The following is a 13,744-nucleotide window of genomic DNA, read 5'->3' on the forward strand; positions in this document are numbered from 1 at the left end:
CACAGAATTTGAAGCAAGCTCCAGCACAAAGCCTGATGTGGGGCTCAAACCCACAAACCGTGAGATCATGACCTGAGCCAAGTCAGATGCTTAACTGACTGAGCCACCCAGGTGCCCCTCAACAGGTCTCATTTCAAAAGCAGACCAGCACACGCCTAATTAAAACTCAGCATGTTCAGGTCAGGGACCAAACACTGCCCATAACAGGCAAAATGAGCCTCTGCAGGTGACTGGCCTAAAGGATAAAGTGGCAAGGAAACAACAGCAGAGTTCATGCAGCACATATTGGAGATACTGCCAGAAGCAACAGGCCCTGGGAACAGGTGACACTATACTGCAAGGGCACTACAGGACCTCTTCTTCATAAGGCCATTACCCTCAAGAACAGAGACAGAGATGACTTTCCTAACTCAGAGAAACAGGCACAGAGACTTAAACAAAATGAGAAAACAGAGGAATTTGAAAAAAATGAAAGAACATGACAGGGCCATAGTCAGAGATCTAAGCAAAACCGATATAAGTAATATGCCTCATAAAGAATTAAAGGACCGATCATAAAGATATTCGTTGAACTTGAGAAAAAAGTGGGAGACATCAGTAAAACCTTTAACACACAGATAAGGAATAGTACAGTAGAGATGAACAGTTCAATAAACAAAATGAGAGACACGCTTGATGGAATGAACACCAGGCTGGAAGAAGCAGAAAAATGAATTAATGACCTACAAGACAGAGTAATAGAAAGTAATCAGGCTGAACAAATGAAAAACAAATGGCAATAGACTTAGGGGACTCAGTGACTCCGTTTGAATTCAGTATCAAACATAAAATTCATATTATAAGAGTCCCAGAAGAAGATGAGAGAGAAAGGGGGCAGAAAATTATTTTTTATTATTGAAATTTATTTGAAGAAATAATAGCTGAAAATTTCCCTTATCTGGGGAAGGAAACAGATATCCACATCCAGAAGGCACAGAGAACCCCCAACAAAATTAACAAAAGCAGATCCACAAAAACATTTTGCAATGGCAAAATGTAGTGATAAAGAAAAATATTTAAAAGCAGCAAGACAAAAAAAGACAGTTATATACCCCATATGTCAATGAGTGGACTTTTCAGCAGAAATTTGCAAGCCAGAAGGAATGGCATGATATATTCAAAATGCTGAGTGGGAAAAATATGCAGCCAATCGAACCACAGATGAAGAGTTTCCCAAACAAAAACTAAAGGAGTTCATGACCACTAAACTGGCCCTGAAAGAAATATTAAAGGGGACTCTGAGTGGAAAGGGAAAACCAAAAGTAACAATATGAAAGTAGCAAACACAAAAGCAGTAAAAATGAATATTTCTGTTTAAAAAACTGGTCAAGGAACTCACAAAATAAAAGGATGTAAAATATAACACCATATACCTAAAACATGGGAAGGAGAGGAGTAAAGAAATGGGTTCAAACTTAAGCGAAATCAACTTAATATAGACTGCCATATGCATAATATCTTATATATGAACCTAATGATAATCACAAATCAAAAAACACTAATAGATATGCAAAGAATAAAGAAAAAGAAATTCAAATATATCATTAATGAAAACCAGGAAACCATGAAAGACACAAGAAAGGATCATAAAAAAACTTCACAAATAACCACAAAACAAGTAAGAATATGGCAATAAATACATATCCAGGAATAATCACTTTATTTTTTTTAGTTTTTTTAAACTTTTTTAACATTTATTCATTTTTGAGAGACAGAGAGACAAAGCATAAGCGGGGGAGGAGCAGAGAGAGAGGGAGACACAGAATCCGAAGCAGGCTCCAGGCTCCGAGCTGTTGGCACAGAGCCCGACGCGGGGCTTGAACCCATGAACCATGAGATCATGACCTGAGCCGAAGTCGGACGCTCAACTGACTGAGCCACCCAGGTGCCCCCAGGAATAATCACTTTAAATGTAAGTGGACTAAACACTCTAATCAAGACATAAGGTGACAGAGGTGCCTGGGTGGCTAGTTGGTTAAGCATCTGACTGTTGATTTCAGCTCAGATCATGATTTCATGGTTCGTGGGTTTGAGCCCCACATCGGGCTCTGCACTGACAGTGCAGACTGCTTGGGATTCTCCCTCTCTCCCTCTCTCGGTCCCTCTTCCCCCACCTCCCTCTCTCTCAAAATAAATAAATAAACTTTAAAAAAAAAAGACATAGGGTGACAGAATGGATAAAAATACAAGACTTAGCTATATGCTGCCTACAAAAGAATTGTTTTAGACCTAAAGACACCTGCAGATTAAAAGTGAGGGGATGAAGAAACTTTCATTATGCAAATAGATGTAAAAAGAAAGCCAGACTTAAAAACAAAAACAAAAGCAAAAGAAAGCCAGATTAGCAATACTTACATCAGACAAAATATTTAAAATAAAGACTGTAATAACAAAGAAGGACGCCATATAATTATAAAGGGGACAATCCACCAAGATATAACAATTGTAAATATTTGTGCACCCAAATACATAAAATACATAGGACCACATGTACACAACAAATACATAAAACAGTTAATAACAAACATATAGGAACTAATTGATAGTAATACAATAATAGTAGGAGACTTTAACACCACACTTACATCAATGGACAGATCATCTGAAGATAAAATCAACAAGGAAACAATGGCTCTGAATGACATACTGGAGAAGATGGGTTTAACAGATATATTCAGAACATTCCATCCTAAAACAGCGGAATATACATTCTTTTCAAGTGCACATGAAACATTCTCCAGAATAGATCACATATTAGGCCACAAAACAGGCCTAAACAAATACAAGAAGATTGAAGTCATACCATGCACCTTTTCTGACCACAGTGCTATGAAACTAGAAGTCAACCACAAGAAAAAACCTGAAAAGACCACAAATACATGGAATTTAAATAACATGGGTTAACTAAGAAATCAAAGAAGAAATCAAAAAGTAAACAGAAAAAAATAAAAACACAACAGTCCAAAACCTCTGGGATGCAGCAAAAGCAGTTCTAAAAAGGGAAGTTTATAGTAATACAGGGCACCTCAAGAAGCAAGAATAATCTCAAATAAACAACCTAAGCTTATACCTAAAGAAGCTAGAGAAAGAACTTGTTTGCTAAACCCAAAAACAGCAGAAAGAAGGACATAATAAAGATTAGAGCAGAAATAAATGATACAGAAACTAAAAAAATTTTTTTGAACAAATAAATGAAACCAGGAGATGGTTCTTTCAAAACCTAAAGAAAATTCATAAACTTCTAGCCAAACTCATCAAAAAACAGAAGGACACAAATAAATAAAATTACAAATGAAATAGGAGAAATAAAAACCAACACCACAGAAATACAATTGTAAGGGAATGTTATTAAAAACCATATGCCAAAAAATTAGACAATCTAGAAAAAATGGATAAATTCCTACAAACATATTACCCACCAAACGTGAAACAGGAAGAAATAGAAAATTTGAATAGACCAATTACCAGCAAGGAGACTGAATCAGTAATCAAAAAAACTCCCAACAAATAAATTCCAGAACCAGACAGCTTCACAGGTGAAGTCTACTAAATATTTAAAGAACAGTTAATACTTATTCTTCTCAAACTATTCCAAAATATAGAAGAGGAAGGAAAACTAAGTTCATTCTATCACCCAGTATCACCCTGATACTAAAACCAGATAAAGACACCACATAAAAAAGAGAACTACAGGCAGCATCTCTGATAAACATCAATGTAAAAATCCTCAAAAAATATATTAGCAAACCAAATCCAACATTACATTTAAAAAAAATCATTCACCACGAAAAGTGGGGTTTACTCCTGGGATATAAGGGTGGTTCAATGTTCACAAATCAATTAACAAGATACATCACATCAATAAGAGAAAGGATAAAAACCATATGATCATTTCAATAGACTCAGAAAAAGTACCTGAAAAAGTACAACATCCATCCATGATAAAAGCCCTCAACAAAGTAGTTTTAGAGGGAACATACTTCAACATAATAAAGGTCATATATGAAAAACCCATAGCAAACATCATACTCAGTGGGGAAAAACTGACAGCTCTCCCACTAAGGTTAGGAACAAGACAGAGATGTCCACTCTCACCACTTTTATTCAACATAGTACTGGAAGTCCTATCCACAGCAGACAACAAAAAGACATAAAAGGCATACAAAGTGGTAAGGAAGAAGTAAACTTTCACTATTTGCATATTATATGATACTCTATATAGAAAACCCTAAAGACTCCACCCAAAAAAACACTAGAAAAAATGAATTCAGTAAAGTCAAAGGATACAAAATGAATGTGCAGAAATATGTCACATTTATATACACTAATAATGAATCAACAGACAGACAAATTTTTACAAAAAGTCCCATTCACAAATGCACCAAGACTAGTAAGATACCTGGGAATGAACCTAACCAAGGATGTGAAATATCTGCACTCTGAAAACTATAAAACATTGATGAAAGAAATGAAGATGACACAAAGAAATGGAAAGACATTCCATGCTCATGGAATAGAAGAACAAATGTTGTTAAAATGTCTATACTACACAAAGCAATCTACACATTTAATGCAATCTCTATCCAAATATCAAAATCATTTTTCACAGAACTAGAACAATCAATCCTAAAATGTATGTGGAATCATAAAAGACCCAAAATAGCCAAGACAATTTTTAAAAAGAAAAGCAAATCTGGAAATATCACAATTCTAGAGTTCAAGTTATATTACAAAGCTATAATAACCAAAACAGTATGATACTGGCACATAAACAGATACATAGATCAATGGGACAGAATAGTCAACGTAGAAGTAAACCCATAATTATAAGGTCAAGCCTTCTTCAACAAAGCAGGAAAGATTCTGTAATGGAAAAAAGAGAGTCTCTTCAACAAATGGCAATGGGAAAACTGGTCAGCTACATGCAGAAGGATGAAACCAGACCACTTTCTTACACCATACACAAAAATAAATTCAAAATGGATGAAAGACCTAAACATAAGATAAAATCCTAGAGGAGAAAACAGGCAACAACCTCTTTGACCTTGGCCACAGCAACTTCTTACTAGATATGTCTCCAGAGGCAAGGGAAATAAAAGTGAAAATAAACTATATCAAAATAAAAAGCCTCTGCACAGCAAAGGAAACAATCAACAAAACCAAAAGGCAATCTACAGAATTGGAACTTTGCAAAAGACATATATGATAAAGGGTTAGTATTCAAAGTGTATTAATAATTTATAAAACTGAACACTCAAAAAACAAATTATCCAATTTAAAATAGGCAGAAGACATGAGCAGAAATTTCTCCAAAGAAGACATACAGACAGCCAACAGACACATGAAAAGATGCTCAACATCACTCACTATCAGGGAAACACAAATCAAAACTAAAATAAGATGTCACCTCATACCTGTCATAATGGCTAAAATCAATAACATAAGAAACAGCAAGAGTTGGTGAGGCTGTGGACAAAGGAGAACCCTCTTGCATGTTGGTGGGAATGCAAACTGGTGCAGCCACTCTGGAAAACAGTATGGAGGTTCCTCAAAAAGTTAAAAATACAACAGACCTATGATCCAGGGATCACATTACTTGTTATTTGCCAAAACAAATACAAAACACTAATTCAAAGGAATACATGAACTCTGATGTTTATAGCAGTATTATTTAAAATAGACAAATTATAGCCCAAGTGATGAATAGATAGATGAATGGATAAAGAAAAAATAGTATATATACAACAGAATGTTATTCAGCCATTAAAAAGAATGAAATTTTCCCTTTGCAACAACATGGATGGAGCTAGAGTATAGGCTAAGTGAAATAAGTCAGTCAGAGAAAGACAAATACTATGATTTCACTCATATGTAGAATTTAAGAAACAAAACAAGGGAACAAAGTGGGGGAAATGAGGGACAGAAACAAGCCAAGAAACGAATCTTAACTATTGAGAACAAACTGATGGTTACCAGAAGGGAGAGGTGTGAGGGATGGGTGAAACAGGTGATGGAGATTAAGGAGTGCACTTGTCCCGATGAGCACTGGGTGATGTATGGAATTGTTGAATCACTGTATCGTACATCTGAAACTAATATAACATTATATGTTAACTATACTGGTATTTTTAAAAAATATTTCTAAATAATAATAATAAAGAATTCTCAAAACTCAACAGAAAGGAAAATTAAAAATTAAAAAAATATCAAATAAGTGCAGATATTAAGAGTCACTTCACTTAGGAGGACATACAGATAGTAAATGAGCACATGAGAAAATGTGACATTCCCCATTAGGGAAATGCAAACTAAAACTATGATATATCACTACACACCTATGAGAATAGCTAAAATGAACAAAATAGAGACAACAGCAAATGCTGGCAGAGGATGCAGAGACTGGACCCCTCATACACTTCTGGTGGGAATATAAAACTGCACAGACCCTCTAGAAAGCAGTTTGACAGTTTCTTAAAAAACTACCATACAACCTAGCGATTGCCCTCCTGGACGTTTATCCCAGCAGATAAATGAAACTTATATATTCACACAAAAACCTGTACATGAATGCTCACAGCAGCTCTATCTATAATAATCCAAAACTGGAAACAACCCAAATGTCTGTCCACGGATGAGTGGTTAACCAAATTGTGGTACATCTATACCATGGAATCCTACTCATCAATAGAAAGGCACAACTAGTGATATATACAACAAATAGCATGAAACTACAGAGCGAAAGTAATGAGTTAAAAAAAAAAAAAAAGCAAATCCCAAAAAGTTATACATTGTATGATTCTGTATGTTTGGCATTCTTGAAATAACAAAATTATAGAGATGGAGAACAGATTAGTGGTCGCCATGTGTAAAGCAAGTGATACAGGCAAAAGGGTTGCGGGTGTGGCTATAAAAGGGCTACATGAGGAGTCCTCACAATAATGGAATATCTGTATCTTGACTGTGTCAATGTGAATATTCTGGTTGTGATATTGTACCATAATTTTGCAAGATGTTACCATTGGATGAAAATGGGTAAAAGGTACATGTAAATCTATAATTACCTCGAAATAAAAACTTTAATCTGTCTTCACAGAGGTTTCTAGCCACTGCCCAATTTCTCTCCTGTCCTTTAGAGCAAACTTCTCAAGACCACTGTATTCATTTCTCCTTTCTTTCCTGAACCCACTTCAACCAACCTCATGTCCCCCCAACCTGATGGAAAACAATCTAGTCAGGGTCACCTCCAATAACGTCCAAGCTCTGGCCCTTTCTCAGATTCTCAGCAGCCTTCCCTTTTAGTCTCAGGGTTAACTGAGGCTCTTGCTCTTTCTCATTCTCCTTTGCTGGCTCCTTCCACTATTCCCACCCTCCACCCGAGGCCTGCCCTCCCTAAGAGATCTTAGTCTCAGCTTTAAACACTGGCCATTCTCTGGAGAGGTCTATCTCTTGACCCAACTAGCTCTCTGCTGAGTCTCCCACCCACAACTTCCTCTGTACCCTGGCTCAGCAACTGCCCAGTGCCTCTGCTCTTGTTCAGCTCACTTTCTGGATACCTTCTGGGGTCACAAAGGCTTCTGCTCACCCAGAGGTCCCTCTTTTTCTCTTACGTTTCTCATCCAGGTCTTCTAAACACATCCCAAACCCTCCTGCTTGCACCCAGTCATTAATTTTCATTTAGGTGGCTGGAGCATTCCAGTCCTACAGACTGTCCTCTGGGAGGGACCCCAACACCTTAGCCAATGGCCCACTCTCAACTTCCCAACACCTTCCAACTCCCCGGCTCACAATCTGTCCTATGAGGACCCCAACCCCCAATTCCACTATCTATCCTCTAGGAATGCCCACCTCCACTATCCCAACCCACAGCCCATCCTCTGAGGGGGCCCTCCCAACATGCTAGCCCATGGACTAACCTCTGGAAAAACCCTCTCCAGCACCCTAGCCTGTGGCTGCTCTTCTCTTGAACTCACAGTTTCAGCCTAGCCTCTCCCCATATGCCTGACATGCAGAGAGATGTCTGGGACTCACCCCTTAAGACTCCACAGAGAAGGGCCCACCCTGAGCACTGAGCTAAGCTCAGACTACAATAGACATCTGCAGTCAATAGGGGAAGAGCTACACCCCTGAGCTCCTGGGTGCAGCTGTGTCCTGAGCAGGGGTAGAGGACACAGCAGGCTCCTGCTGGGGTGGGAGAGCTACTACGTGAGGTCTGAGTGGTAACAGAGGGGCTATGGCCCTCTGCCAGACAGCCCTCCACCATGGCTGAGCCCAGGCCTTTCCTTCTAAGCAAGATTCATACCAAATTGACCAAACTGCCACCAACTTCTGTAAAAAAGTAGATATTGTGGCTGACATTTCAAACCCCATGGAATGTTCCTATCTTCACACCTGGATCTTGCAGCTCCTGGGTCTGCCCTCTGGCTCTGCTCCCTTCCCCAGCAGCCTTGTAGCAGTACTTCCCCATCCCTCCAGGTCTTACAAGGACCCTGCCCACCTAGGCCCTCCTCCTGTTGGTGTGTCCTGCCACAGACTTGACACCCTGACCATGCCTTGCCTGGAGACATAGCTGAAGTTCACCAACCCTGCTTCAGGTTGTGCTATTTGGCCTTGCTGCTCCTCCCAGAGATGTGCCTGTGATGTGGTGGAGGGGCTCATTGGGAGGATAGCTCTAGGTCAAGAGTGGCTGGAGGCCAAGGCTCAGTGCACAGGGGCAGGGCATAGGACACAGGTTCCAATACCTGCCAATGTTGAGGAGAGAACAGAATTCTGCCTTTGGGCCTTTCTCAACTTGGTCCAGCAGTTGTTGTTGGTTGCTGGGCCTGAGACGATGATCAGACAATTGAGATGTAAGAAAGGCGGGGATCTGCGGAGCTGATCCCAGATGCTAGAGCCAGGCCAGGGCACCCAATGGTTCTTAACAGAACTTGGCTGGGCTTTTGTGGGCATGGCAGGGTTTGTTGGCATTTATGGAGCACAACTCAAGTTTCGTGCAAATGGCCTGACAGAGCATGAGGGGCAGGAAGCAACAGGAGAACAGAGGTCCCAGGAACCTGCCCTCTGTGCACCCCAGTCCAACAACTATCTTTTTGACACCTTGTGCACCTCCCGTTCTGAGGATCTGATAACTTCCCCTGCACAGACATGCCAATTAAACTAATTAAATTACTGAAGGACGATCCTCATGTTGGTTTTACAGTAAATCAGTAGCAGCAATATACATCGTTTGTGAATTTTAAGAACACTTTTCTTCAAGTTCTTTAATCACTTGACATAATACACTAATGAAAAAAGAAAAAGAAAAGAGTATACTGGCTGCTGTGAAAACTTTGTTATTGAAAATAACCTGCTCAGCAGCTAATCTTCTCCTCTTGTGCAAGGTCCTAAAAAAACACTCGAATCTTCCAATGTTCCTTTCCATGGTAAGCACTACTGAGGCCCAAAGCTCCGCAGTTAGTGTGGAGACACAGTGGCTGTGTCTCCAGGGGTATGTGGCTGCCTCTGAAGGGTAAATGCTGTATTTGCATTTGCTTGCTGAGGCCTCCAGGTGTGGCTGTAGGAGGATCTGTGTCCACAGGGGTGTGGCTGTCTGTGGGGACGAGGCTGCAGCAGTTTGAGCCCAGTGCACCTTTCTAATTGATGAAGCCTGGAAAGAGGCACAGCCCCTAGGGTGAGGAGGCTGCTGCAGGCCAGCTCCCCGGTCAGACTACTTCTCAGTCCACTCTGAGAAAAGGCAGATATGTCTGTGGTGGGTAGCGCAGGGTGGGCTGTGCCTCCACCCGCACAACAGGCCAGGACACAAGAGTCTGACCCTGTATCTCTTCAGATGGGGTTTGCAACATGTGAATTTGGGTAGAAGTGTCTAGAACACTCAACCCAACAGGACAGTTTGTAATCCCTTTTATGCTCTCCCCGTGCTGTGCCCAGGGAAGGTAACTAGTGGGCGCGCTTCTGAGTGCCTCCAGGAGCAGCGCTATCCCCGCTGCAGTCTGGAACTGGGCCGCTGTGCTCAGCCTCCTGCCCTCGCCTGCCTGCCTCGGCAGGACACCCTCTCACGCCAGGCCTTGCCACCAGCCCCCAGGCGAAGGAGTATCCATCTCTTCTACCTGCATTCCAGGCTGTTTCGCTTATTCCTGCGGCTCTGTGTTGTTGACTTTTCGCGCATCCTGCAAACAAGTTTGAAACTGTCCTTTGCCCGTCAAAAAAAAAAAAGAGAGAGAGAGACCCGTGCTGGGGCGAGTCCTCGCTCCCTTCTCTCTCAGAGCGCGCCTCCTGCTGCACAGGGCACAGCAGGTTGGGGCGCGGCCAGAGCACCGACCTCATCGCAGAGTGGCCTCACAGGCCACCGAATCGGGCCCCACCTCACGAGGGCCTGGGCCACTAGGACAGTGCCCAGTGCGTGGGCAACTGGCCGAGAGGAGACTGCTCTCAAGCACAGGAAAGTGCTTCTGCGAAGTGGTAGGGCTGCCCCCAGGAGCTAACCAGAGACACCTGGTGTGTGGGGTCTCTCCTCCTATTTTCCAATATATAGGAAAGATTGAAAACTCCCCGAAAGGCTCTCCCCTTCCTGTGTACACAGGCCGCCTCCTCTGGGACTCCAGCCTCTAGGTTGTCCTCCCCCTTTTCTGGACTTTCATGTTTCCATTGCAAGCCAAATCCTCCCCACCCTATCCCCACCATCCCCCAACTAACCCCAGAGTTAAAAGGCCCTACTCCTCTCCCTCTCCCAAAAGGCTTAGATCTCACTAGTGGACAGGCAATGCTCCCAAGCTGCCCTCTGCAGCCTAGATCACTGTGTGCAGCTGCCTTCTTGTCTCCCCTGATGTCCAGCATCCTTCTAGATGCACCCATCACAAACCCAGAGCCTGAGAACTGTCCTCACCCTGCAGACCCTTTACCTATGAAGTGTCCCCTACCACTGCCCTGGTTGTGCAACTACCTCTCAGTGGGCAAGACTCAGCTAGCTACCACCCAACCACAGTGATCTTTCCAAAATACACATCAGACTATGTGTCCTCTGGCTTAAAACTTTTCCCAGGTGTCCCAGGTGTGGGCACTGCTAAATCTCCAGACAGGGCTTTTCTTTCCTATGTAATTCCTGATGTTCCTCAGACCTCAGCTAACTTCAAAGGGGCCATGACCTTTTTCAAGAATAAAAACAGTATCAGTATTTGCTTTTCATCAGTGTAATAAAACTTATGTTCCTAAATCACTTGCACTTTACATCTGATGTGAACAACTGCACTCAAATGTTTGTAAACTAAATTGCAATAACAAGCAGTTTTTGTTCAGTCCTTCATGGTTTACCTACAGCTTTCACCTCTGTTGTTTTTAATGAGATTTAATCTTCATTAGCAATTATGTGAGTTGGTATCACCAGAAGCAGTGAAGCTCCCAGCCCCCACAAGTCCTACTCCAAGGACCTGGATAGCAGGCACTGCCCCAGGGGCCTGGACAGCAGACTCCATGCCAACCCCTATAAGCAAATTCAGGAACTGTATTTCCTAGGCGGTTTAGGTAACAGTGGACTGCCTTGCATTCAGGAGATAACTGCTCACAACTGACAACAGCCTCCTGTTTGCTTTCCCTCAGAATCACTGCATATTGTGGAGTTGTCACATCCCCGAAGTGCTCAAAGGATCACCTGCGGAACTTCAGGAGCAGCCTGTTCTGTGTGGTGGAATGCTAGGCACCTGGCCCAGCCAGGCCTGGGTCTGTAACCCCAAGAATATCCACACAGGGAAGCTTGTGCTTACTATCCATATCCTTGGAATGAGCTAGCGACATCCAATCCATTTATTCCGCTGTGTGTGGTCAGAGTGAAAAGAAGAGGCTCTGGGGGATTTAATGCTTTCCCCCACCCCCACCCCCCCGCCGGCGCATTCCACAGAAACGCCTGACTAGCGCTCACGTGTGTGAAGCCAGCAGTGGGAGCAGATGCCGCCCTGCAGTTCAAGCAGAACATTCGCTGTCTGAACACGTCCAAACGCCCCTCAGTATCCCCATGGGCCACCCCGGGGTGAGGGGCCCGGTTTGTCCTGGGAACTTGCCTCTCAGTGAGCGGCTCCCGTTAAATCTAGAAAATGCCTGGTGTGGTAATGAGCGCCCTGTGCTCACACCAGCTACTCATTTTCCCCTCCATAAAGCAACGACTCAACACAGGCTTTTTAAAACCCTACCTGCTTCCCAGAACAGACAGGTTAGCTCCTCACGTCCGCTCTCCCCACTGGCCTGACGACTTGATCTTTCTCCAAAAGTGAAGTTGTAAGATACAAACTGATAGCTCCCGAACGGGTGAGTGGAGAGCTAAGGAAAACTCTGCTGGGACTGGATGCGGGCGTGGGCACCGCGGGGGCGGGGCGAGCCCTCCTCCGCACCTCCGGGCCTGGCCACTCCCACAGACGGCACCTCTGGAAGACTCCCCCAGACCCAGGGCCGCCTGCCCTGGAGAGGAGGAGAGGGCTCCCTCGCCCCAAAAGCTATGGAAGACCCATCGGGAATGCAGGGGGAAAAAATGGAGAAAATGTAGAAGGCCGGACCCTCTCTGAAAGCGGACAGTCTGCTTGTTGTGCCTATTCCAGGGTCTGGTTTATAGAAGGTAGCCAAGTACTTGTAACAGGTTTTTTCCTGTGAACGAGATTTGGGGAAAACATAAACTGAGTGCATATTTTGCCTCCTTTTTTCTCCTGCATTTTAAGAGTTCTCAGCTAGAACTGATAAACCTGACCAGATTCCTCTTATTTTCTCATTGCCTGTTCCCCCTCAAGCCTTGGGCTGTGGTCAATGTTATATTTGTAGAAGGCTCACCCTTTCTCCCATACAACACACACAAAGAAACATAAACAGAGACACACAAACTCATGCATGATGCATCAGACATACAAATAGACACACAGGCACATAAAGTTAACACAGATACAGATAAGTATACACATGGCCACCAGCCCACCACACAAACACTACACAAACATAGACACATAAACTACATACTGACACAAACACACAAGGAAATACAGGCACACATATAGATACACACACATACAGAACACAAACTACAAAGACACACACACAGAGACACACATATCACAAGCATACACTATACACACATTAACCACACACAGAAACAGGGACACACACAGAAATACAGAAATATAAATAGACACACAGAGAGCCACATAACTACACACACCAACACCCATGCACAGACACACTCAAGACACATAGAGCCACACACAAACACATAAACTACACAGACACAGACACCCAGGCCTGCAGTGGGCCAGGCAGCTCAAGTGGGATCTTAGCCCCACTCCACCCCACCCCAAGCACTGCCCAAGGATTGGCAGGAAGTTAGAGGCTCTTGGGTCCTCCACCATGTAACAGGCAAAACCCAAACGTTCTCTTTCTGGAAAATGTCTCTTTAAACCTCTCTGGGAGAATTGTTTCTTCATGGAGTCTGGCTATGCTAGGTATTTGGGAGGCACAGACTTTATAACAAGCATGTTGCATAACAAGTGGTCAGACTACCCAGGAGCAGACACCAGGGATCCAAAGAGCCTCTGGGCCTCCTAGAGCATGGTGGGCACTGTCACACTGCAGTCCCCAAGCTGGCCACAACCACCAGAGAGCCCAAGTTCTCTACAGTAAGGTCCAGTACGGCATTTCAGACACTTCAAATCATATCACTGCACACGTTGGGTGTGGACAC

General features: G+C 43.0%; 1 protein-coding gene across 1 annotated transcript in view; it reads right to left on the reverse strand.

Moving 5' to 3' along the window:
* Positions 1 to 12,363, reverse strand: part of OCA2 (OCA2 melanosomal transmembrane protein) — a 516,689-nt gene extending 504,326 nt beyond the window's left edge. Inside the window, exon 1 of the mRNA XM_053888812.1 lies at positions 12,216 to 12,363. The gene's annotated coding sequence lies outside the window, so the exon portion shown is untranslated. The remainder of the gene's footprint in view (positions 1 to 12,215) is intronic.
* Positions 12,364 to 13,744: the final 1,381 nt, after the last annotated feature.

This window comes from Panthera pardus, unplaced genomic scaffold, assembly GCF_024362965.1.
Source record: "Panthera pardus isolate Hobbes unplaced genomic scaffold, ASM2436296v1 HiC_scaffold_24, whole genome shotgun sequence".
Lineage (NCBI taxonomy): Eukaryota > Metazoa > Chordata > Mammalia > Carnivora > Felidae > Panthera > Panthera pardus.